Source organism: Pan troglodytes, chromosome Y (assembly GCF_028858775.2).
Source record: "Pan troglodytes isolate AG18354 chromosome Y, NHGRI_mPanTro3-v2.0_pri, whole genome shotgun sequence".
Lineage (NCBI taxonomy): Eukaryota > Metazoa > Chordata > Mammalia > Primates > Hominidae > Pan > Pan troglodytes.
In genome coordinates this window covers 27,616,052-27,626,132 of record NC_072422.2, presented here as the reverse complement: position 1 = coordinate 27,626,132, position 10,081 = coordinate 27,616,052, and the positions used below count along the sequence as shown (strand labels likewise).

Sequence of the window (10,081 nt, the reverse complement as noted above, 5' to 3'; positions counted from 1 at the left end):
ATAGCTGGATTACAATGGACCAATGGCAGTAGCTGTGCCAGGGCATTAATGGATCCTGACTACTGTATTCGCAGAGGTCAGTGATAACGCTTAAAATGCTATATATAAAAAAAGATATTATAACCAATTTGGACAAACGAATTGCATTTCTTCATACTAAGCAACACATTCCAGGGTCTATTGTGTCCAACAATGGGCAAAGAGATATTACAACAAATGAACATATTACATAGGTTATAGAGTGGTAGTTTGGGAGAGTATAAGCATTTTAAATATTGATTGTATAAAATAGTTCAACATTTGCTAATTTGGTATTCATGGTGACTTTATAACTGTGAATAACAAGAATCAACTATGTAAAAATGTGCCAAAAGCACAAAAATGATTAAGCTAGAAAATTTTTTTACAAGGCCAATATCTTAATTTTTTTTTCTTTTTTTAGGTCCTTAATGAAAGGTCAAGGGCCAATTTTTTTATGCATAAAAACTCAATGTGTCTGAAATGCTGAATTCAGTGTCATGCCAACGCATGCCATGCAAATAATTAATTTAAATGCGTAGTCCTTAAGAATACTACAAGAGAGTAACAAGAAACAAAAACACATCACAGGACAAAAGTCTTCTTAAATTTTATTTGTGAATTCAGCAAAATAATTTCTATAAAACAAAACAGCCAAACATTTAAATAGTATAGGATAGGCTGTATCTATTTGCAGGTATATTTGGTTTTTAAACAGGTTCCAAAATATTACACACATTCAAAATTTACCAATTCTCTTTTAAATATAGTATTAACTCACAGGTTTCTTGGAATCTTAAAACAAACGTTTTTTCTAAAATGGTACCTTAGAATTACATTAAATAAGCAAGAGCTTAGATCTTAATTAAATCTTGTATCTAACAACAAGAGTTTTAGAATAATGAAAAAAAACTACAACAATTCTTTCTTTCAAATAAAAGTGTGACTACGAATTCAGTCAGACATCTTGGTGCAATGGTACTTCAAAGTACTGTGGATTCTTATGATGTACACTTCACCGGGATCAGGAGAAGCAAAGTTTTAGAAACTTCACTTAATAAATTCTATGGAAAAAAAAATCGCAAGCACACCAAATACAATCTATTATGCTCCACCACATTCTGACATAGGAAAATTTTGCGTATTGGTTTTAATATTTTAAAATTCCTATTATCGATACTTTGATATTCTTCAGCTCATCAAGAAATTGAACTATCAAACATTAAATGTGAAGAACATGTATGCAATGAAAAACTGCTTGTCTGTCACATTTTCCCCCCATTTTATATTTATTCTAGGTATAAGAAATAAAAGCTCTGAGCAATATACAGCTGTCACTCTGGGCACTGTCATTCATGTAATTCTGTCCTCTTGGCTACACAAACAGTGTGAAGCCATGCTAACTGTTACAGCATAAGAATAACTTTAAAGTGGTTAGCCTATATACCAGAATAAAAAGGTAATGAAAAGTATCTAGAAATGTTACACTGCCAATTTTCCACATCAACCATATAATTCAAAAGTTACCACCAGCCTTATATATCCAGGAAAGAAGGATTAACAAGAAACTATTGGTGTAAACTGACAAAGATGGGCTCTTTTATGTTCCCTTTTTTGGGGGGAAGTTGGTAAGTTGACCAAACTGCTCAAAGCAGGCAATATCAATTGCACAATGTAGTGAACACAACAAAAAATAATTGTGTGACTGTGTAGATCTGACTTATTTTCATCAAAAACAGTTTCTTGCTTAAGAATTAATAGTCAGACATTAACATAGTATATATACCTTTCTCATTTACAGATTAGGACCAGTCATTTGTTACAAAACTCTGTACACTTCACCCTGCATGTGTCTTATACACTGACAAATTGCAGATTACTGCAAATGAGACAGTGAATATGCTCTTTACTCCATGTTGGTTTGGAGCAGTTTATCTAGTTTTCAATACTAGCCAGACATGGAGAAAGTTTGGACTGTAAGACCTTAGTGCATGGTCATAAAGGAAGCAGTTAATTATTGCTTTTCACTGATCCTTCATCTGAGGTGAGGATACTTCTTCATTGCCTTCATAATTTTCTGGTGTTCGTTGGCCGGTTTTCTGAGGGTTGTTCAAGTGATGTGCTGCTGGTCCTGTATATGGCTGTCCATGTACATGATTATTCTAAGAGAGTGAAAGAGACCAGCATTGTAACACTTTTCAAATATTAACAATTAAAAATTTAAAACCATGGGGTAAGGTTGGTCAAAAAGTAGACATTTTTAAACCTGGATCTTTAAAAAAAAAAAAAAAGAACTTACAATCTGATTTTTATATTTGAAGAAAAGAAGTACCATATGAATAAAGTGTTCTGAGAAAGTGCACACACATAAATGTGTCAGCTTCTGATAAAAATTCATTTCATCTCCCTAGAGAATGTACCCAAGAGTCTTGGCCAGGTGCAGTGACTCATACCTGTAATCCCAGCATTTTGGGAGGCCAAGGTGGGTGGATCACAAGTTCAGGAGTTCAAGACTAGCCTGGCCAACATAGTGAAACCCTGTCTCTATTAAAAATGAAAAACTTAGCTGGGCAAAGTGATGCAAGCCTGTAGTCCTAGCTACTTGGGAGGCTGAGGCAGGAGAATGGCTTGAACTTGGGAGGTGGAGGTTGCAGTGAGCCAAGATCAGGCCACTGCACTCCAGCTTGGGCAAGAGTCAGACTAGGTTTAAAATAAAAAAGTCTTGGATGGCCAATTATTGTGCTAAGCGGAAAGGTTTTCCATGTGTTTTCCCCAGAGCAGCAACACTTGGAAATTTATAAGAAGTGACAATTCTTGGCCAGGTGCAGTGGCTCACGCCTACAATCCCAGCATTTTGGGGGGCCAAGGCGGGCAGATCACAAGGTCAAGAGATTGAGTCCATCCTGGCCAACATGGTGAAACTCCACCTCTACTAAAAATACAAAAATTAGCTGGGCGTGATGGTGCGTTCCTGTAGTCCAGCTACTCGGGAGGCTGAGGCAGAATTGCCTGAACCCCAGAGGCAGAGGTTACAGTGAGCTGTGATTGCACCACTGCACTCTAGACTGGTGACAGGGTGAGACTCTCTCAAAAAAAGAAAAAAAAAGGCCAATTCTTGAGCCCCACGATAGCCCTGTAGAGTGACAATTTCTGGACCCTGCAATTGCTGTTCTCAATCAGTGCATTTACATGATTATGATGTACATTAAATTTAAGAACCATGGCCTTAAAATGACTGCATTAGCCACATTTGCGGCTAATCTTCCCAGAATTTTCCCAAATATACCTGTTTTGCAAAAGAACTTATCAGAAAGTTTATTTATATTTTTCCTAAGTTATATTTTTTCAGTTAACCATCTATTAAAGCCAGTCAAACTGAATTTTTACTGCCACTGAATCTCAGATACTTGTGCTTTCACATTTCTTCAACAATTACTGAAATATTACACAGTTTTATTAACCATAGCAAATAGCAAAAGGGGGTAGTACCTGGTTACAAAGAACATACCACAATGGCAAAATAAAACATGACCTCATTTCAACTAACACTCTACTGATCATCTTGTCAAAGCTGTTCTAGATAATTTATTACTTTACAGTCACAGTGGATCCATCTTCACTCCATGTTGGTTTGGAACAGTTTATCCAGTTTTAAATATCAGCCAGGTACAGAGAAAGTTTGGACTTTCAAAATATTTAAGAAAATAATAATTGAAGACCTTTTAAGTAAAGCATCAAAATGGGTTTGGGGGATAAAAATGAAAAATCCTTTTTACCTGTTGATACTGAGAGGCAGGTGAATGAGGATATAATGGGGCATCTTCTGATGGAGAGGGCTCATGCTCATCTGGGGCATCCTGGTCATCTGGCTCCTAATTTTAAATATTTAAAGAGATTAAGCATTAGATTATAAAAGTAACTTCAAATTTATATTTAATTTCCTTCATTTAGAATAAACTTTTAAAAAATGCACAAAGCTGGCCTCTTTAACATCTTTGCATTTACTGCAAATAATTTAAAATATAAGAAAACAGGCCGGGTGCAGTGGCTCATGCTTATAATCTCAGCACTTTGGGAGGCCAGGCAGGTGGATCACTTAAGGTCAAGATTTGAGACCAGCCTGGCCAACATGCTGAAATCTTGTCTCTATTAAAAATACAAAAATTAGCCAGGCATGGTGGTGGCTGCCTGTAATCCCAGCTACTCGGGAGGCTGAGGCAGAAGAATTTCTTGAACCTGAGAGGTGGGGGTTGCAGTGAGCCGAGATCGCGCCGCTGCAGCAGCCTGGGCAATAGGGTGAGACTCTGTGTCAAAAAAAAAAAAAAAAAAAAAAAAAAGAAAGAAAGAAAAAGAAAAAGCAAACAAAGACAAAAAACAAACAAAAGAATATCTGAATTCTCTCAGGTATGTGATTTTTAGACAATTTCACAGAAATTTTTTCTAAAAGGAAACTCCTTTGTTAACTTAAGATCAAACAAATCAAGCTAACCATTAAAGCAAACAAAACTGCACATGATTTTTTTAAGCACAATATTAATAAACATGGGCCTACACATTAAAAAAATACTTTTCTTTTTCCCATTTCCATCTGCTGTCCATTGGTGGCCTTTTTTTTTTTTTTTTTACCTCTTCTGGACAGAGTTCACAAGCTTTTGCAAGTGTCCTCCTAGCACTATGTGATCTTTCTAAGAAATAACTATTTGCTGTTTCATTGCTTTGTACTGGAGGAGACCAACTGTTGTAACTATACTGAGGATTGCCAGTATATGGTCTTCTTTCAAGTTCATCTCCTAGCCATTCCACTGCCCAGGTCCATTTTCTTTTAAGATCTCCGTTACCCTTTAGAAAAAAATAAAACTATTTAGAATTTAGAATGATTTTCAGTATCAGCTTAAAATGCTAATACAAAAATTTCACGATCATTTCCTTACTTGTGACAGAGGTTTCTACAAATTTATAAGAGAAAAACCCTCACCTGTAAGATCTGGTAAGCAACAGGACAACTGCTAAATAGAGCTACCATACATTTTATGCACTGATATGCTCGTTTTTGATAGTGATTCTTCGAGCGCTGTATTGTATCGAACAGCCCATCTCTGTCATCTGGAATTCCTTTAAGTGCATTATGAATTCTAAAACAGAAGCAGATGTAAAACTTTGTAATATCCAATAGTAGCTAACATTTGAGTGCCTAATTATGTGCCATTTAGTACATGTTTTTGATGTAATCATATAATCTAATTAACATTAGAGTTACTTTCCTAAGTAGGTAGGAACAAATTAAAATTAGGAACATTTTAACAAATGAGAAAACAAGTACAGACAGCACAAATAGCTTGCCAAACATTACAGATCTGGCAACTTGAGCAGCTGGTTAGCAATCTGACTTAGTCAGACATAGGAATCTCACTTAGATTGCTAACCAGCTGCTCACAAAAATTACTAAGAGCAAATTAAGGACAATGATGCTACATTATTTTTCATATTTCTTTTCCTTTCTTTCTTTCTTTTTTTTTTTAAGAGATAGAATTCTTTCTCTGTGTCCCAGGCTGGACTGCAGTGGCATGATCGTAGTTTGTGGCTCACTGTAGCCTCAAAACCAGAATACAAGGAATACTTTCACTTCAGCCTCCCAAGTAGTTGGGATTACAGAAACACACCACCATGTCCAGTTCACCACATTACTTTACTAAAGCTATTAGTCTTTTAAGACTAGTTTAGTTGAAAAAAACTTACTGATTATGGAACAGTGATATAAATTGGCAGTATAAAATTAACTTGAATTCTGATACTGTGAAAACACATACATGACGCATAAAGCAATTTTCACTGACAATGATAAAATCTGCCTGATTTGCTAATGATCAATTATTTTATTTCAGGACTGCCTAACTGCAACATATTTACATAGCCAACTCTTCCCTGTTTCTCCTTAATAGTCAATTTAAAAAATTGCAAATGAAGGCTGGGCACGGTGGCTCACACCTGTAATACCAGCACTTTGGGAGGCAAAGCTGGGTGGATCACCTGAAGTCAGGAGCTTGAGACCAGCCTGACCAACATGGTGAAACCCTGTCTCTACTAAAAATGCAAAAATTAGTCAGGCGTGGTGGTGCATGTGCGTAATCCCAGCTACTTGGGAGGCTGAGGTTGCAGTGAGCGGAGATCACCCCACTGCAATCCAGCCTGGGCAACAAGAGCAAAACTCTGTCTAAAAAAAAAGTTACAAACAAATATATGCTTTCTTTCTTTTGTGTCATTACCTACACAGAAAAATAACTTGAAATTTTTTTTCTCTATACCATGTATCTTACTTAACAAAGTATTTTTATATTCCAGGTCAGATGTTAGGTTTTTTTTTGTTAGCTTCAGAGACATTTATAATACAACTTTTGTTTGGAAAGGGCAACTTTTGAAATCTAATCATTTCAGACAAAAAATAACATGGATATGCTTCCTGCAACACTTGTGATATATCATATTCCATTTTCTTATTCTCTTACAGTTTATAATGAAGTGATAATAACACTGCTTGGCACACAGCAGATGTTTATATATATGTATCTGTTGAATACTGTTTACTGAATAAACTCAATGTTCATTATACAAAACACTTCAAGCTTATGTTTGTAAGGACAATACTAATTTTGTACAAAAGTCTACTATTTTCCACATTAATCCAACATGTGTATCTTTACTAAAATCACTTCCTTGGATAAGATAAGAAGGCTAAAAATGTGATTTAGCCTTATAGTAACTACAAGATGTACATAGCTGGCTGGGTGCAGTGGCTCATGCATGTAATTCCAACACTATGGGAGGCCCAGGCAGGTGGATCACGAGGTCAGGAGATCAACACCACCCTGGCCAACATGGTGAAACCCCGTCTCTACTAAAATACAAAAAAATTAGCTGAGCGTGGTGGCACGCGCCTGTAGTCCCAGCTACTAGGGAGGCTGAGGCAGGAGAATCACTTGAATCCGGGAGACGGAGGTTGCAGTGAGCTGAGATTGTGCCACTGCACTCCAGCCAGATGACAAAGCAAGAAGGAGTCTCAAAAAATAAAATAAAATCACATAGCAAACAATATTTGTCTAAAAATTCTTTCAAACACAGTAAAAATTTTAAATAAAAACTGGAACCCATTGAAACAAATGAGATCTAATATAAAACATTACCCACCTAATGCCACTTTTACATTATTTGATCTGCTTGATGCTGGACTGAATCACAACTTGAGAATTTTAATTGTTGAAATCTAATATTTTTGGTTCTCTAAAATTCAAGATTACAATGATTTACCTTTAAGCACTGTGTTCTGCAGCTTTATAATACATTTGTTTTCAGGTTCTTTTGCTTATTATTATGTCTAATGGGTGTGTTTGTGTGTGTGTGTATGTTTGTGTGTGTTCCTAAAACAAGCTATATTAAAATTCTCACGAGGAGAAAAGTTAGAATTTTCGGGCAGAATTAGGCAACTAATTCTACAGTATAATTCTTAGACTGATTTTACTGAAGAGAACACAATTGAGAATTCTAGGGGTATGTTTATAGACCTGTTAGTAGCATAATCTCAGTTCTGAAAAATTACCACTCCGATTTCTTATATACTAATAAAACTACTTAGAGGCAATGGATTAAGTGTTACCTATTGTAACTAATTCTAGAAAAAGTACATCATAATCCTAAAATATTAACAGAACTTAAGGAGGTATCAAAAGCCTTACTGGGTTCCTTAAAAAAATAAAAACAGTAAATGGAAGACAAAACCTAATATTAAGGATGAAAGTGGAACATTAAGAGAAAAGAATGCGATGGAGAAATAGGAACAGCTCTGGTCTGCAGCTCCCACTGTGATTGATGCAGAAGATGGGTGATTTCTACATTTCCAACTGAAGTACCTGGTTCATCTCACTGGGACTGGTTGGAGAGTGGGTGCAGCCCACGGAGGGTGATCCAAAGAAGGGCAGGGCGTCACCTCACCTGGGAAGCTCAAGGTGTCCAGGGAAGCTTTCCCTTTCTTAGCCAAGGGAAGTGTGACAGACTGTACCTGGAAAAAAGGGATACTTCCGCCCAAATACTGTGCTCTTCTCAAGGTCTTAGCAACCAGCAGACAAGGGGATTCTCTCCCATGCCTGGCTCGGTGGGTCCCACATCCACAGAGCCTTGCTCACTGCTAGTGCAGCAGTCTGAGATCGAACTGCAAGGCAGCAGCCTGGCTGGGGAATGGGCATCCACCATTGCTGAGGCTTGAGTAGGTAAACCAAGCAGCTGGGAAGCCTGAACTGCTTCCACCCACCGCAGCTCAGCAAGGTCTGCTGCCTCTAGACTCCACCTCCACAGGCAGGGCTTAGCTGAACAAAAGGCAGCAGACAACTTCTGCAGACTTAAACATCCCTGTCTGACAGCTCTGAAGAGAGCTGTGGTTCTACCAACACAGTGTTTGAGCTCTGAGAATGCACAGATTGCCTCCTCAAGTGGGTCCCTGACCGCCAGGTAGCCTAACTGGGAGACACCTCCTAGTAGGGGCCAACAGACACCTCATATAGGCGGGTGCCCCTCTGGGATGAAGCTTCCAGAGGAAGGATCAGGCAGCAATATTTGCAATTCTGCAGCTTCCACTGGTGATACCCAGGCAAACAGCGTCTGGAGGGACCTCCAGCAAAGTCCAACTGACCTGCAGCTGAGGGACCTGACTGTTAGAAAGAAAATAACAACAGAAAGGAATAGCATCAACATCAACAAAAAGGACGTCCACACCAACACCCCATCTGTAGGTCACTAACATCAGAGACCAAAGGTAGATAAAACCACAAAGATGGGGAGTAACCAGAGCAGAAAAGCTGAACACTCTAAAAATCAGAGCGCCTCTTCTCCTCCAAAGGATTGCAGCTCCTCACCAGCAACGGAACAAAGTTGGACAGAGAATGACTTTGATGAGTTGACAGAGGTAGGCTTCAGAAGGTTGGTAATAACAAACTACTCCAAGCTAAGGGAGCATGTTCGAAACCATCGCAAGGAAGCTAAAAACCTTGAAAAAAGGTTAAGACGAATGGCTAACTAGAATAAACAGTGAAAACCTTAAATGAACTGATGAAGCTGAAAACCATGGCACGAGAACTTTGGGACACGTGCACAAGCTTGAATAGCCACTTGGATCAAGTGGAAGAAAGAGTTATCTGTGACTGAAGATCAAATGAAAGAAATAAAGCAAGAAGAAAAGGTTAGAGAAAAAAGAGTAAAAGAAACAAACAATGCCTCCAAGAAATATGGGACGATGTGAAAAGACCAAATCTACGTTTGATTGGTGTACCTGAAAGTGATGGGGAGAATGGAACCAAGTTGTAAAACACTCTACAGGATAGTATCCAGGAGAACTTTGCCAACCGAGCAAGTCCAGCCAACATTCAAATTCAGGAAATACAGAGAACACCACAAAGATACTCCTCAAGAACAGCAACCCCAAGAACATAATTGTCAGATTCACCAAGGGTAAAATGAAGGAAAAAATGTTAAGGGAAGCCAGAGAGAAAGGTCGAGTTAACCACAAAGGGAAGCCCATCAGACTAACAACAATGGCTTTCTCAGCAGAAACCCTACAAGCCAGAAGAGAGTGGGGCCAGTATTCAACATTGTTAAAGAAAAGAATTTTCAACCCAGAATTTCATATCCAGACAAACTAAGCTTCATAAGTGAAGGAGAAATAAAATCCTTTACAGACAAGCAAAGGCTGAGAGATTTTGTCACCACCGGCCTGCCTTACAAGAGCTCCTGAAGGAAGCACTAAACATGGAAAGGAACAAGCGGTATCAGCCACTGCAAAAACATGCCAAATTGTAAAGATCATCAAGGCTGTGAAGAAACTGCATCAGTTAACTGGCAAAATAACCAGCTAACATCATAATGACAGGATCAAATCCACACATAACAATATTAACCTTAAATGTAAATGGGCTAAATGCCCCAAATAAAAGACACAGACCAGCAAATTGGATAAAGAGTCAGGACCCATCGGTGTGCTGCATTCAGGAGACCCATCTCATGTGCAAAGACACACACAGGT

The 10,081-nt window shown here is 38.0% G+C and overlaps 1 protein-coding gene across 1 annotated transcript in view; it reads right to left on the bottom strand.

Moving 5' to 3' along the window:
• Nucleotides 1-1,851: 1,851 nt before the first annotated feature.
• The window catches only part of USP9Y (ubiquitin specific peptidase 9, Y-linked), a 144,737-nt gene continuing 136,507 nt past the window's right edge, over nucleotides 1,852-10,081 (bottom strand). Inside the window, 4 exon segments of the mRNA NM_001009110.1 lie at nucleotides 1,852-2,180; nucleotides 3,795-3,890; nucleotides 4,645-4,857; nucleotides 4,994-5,150. The gene's annotated coding sequence lies outside the window, so the exon portion shown is untranslated.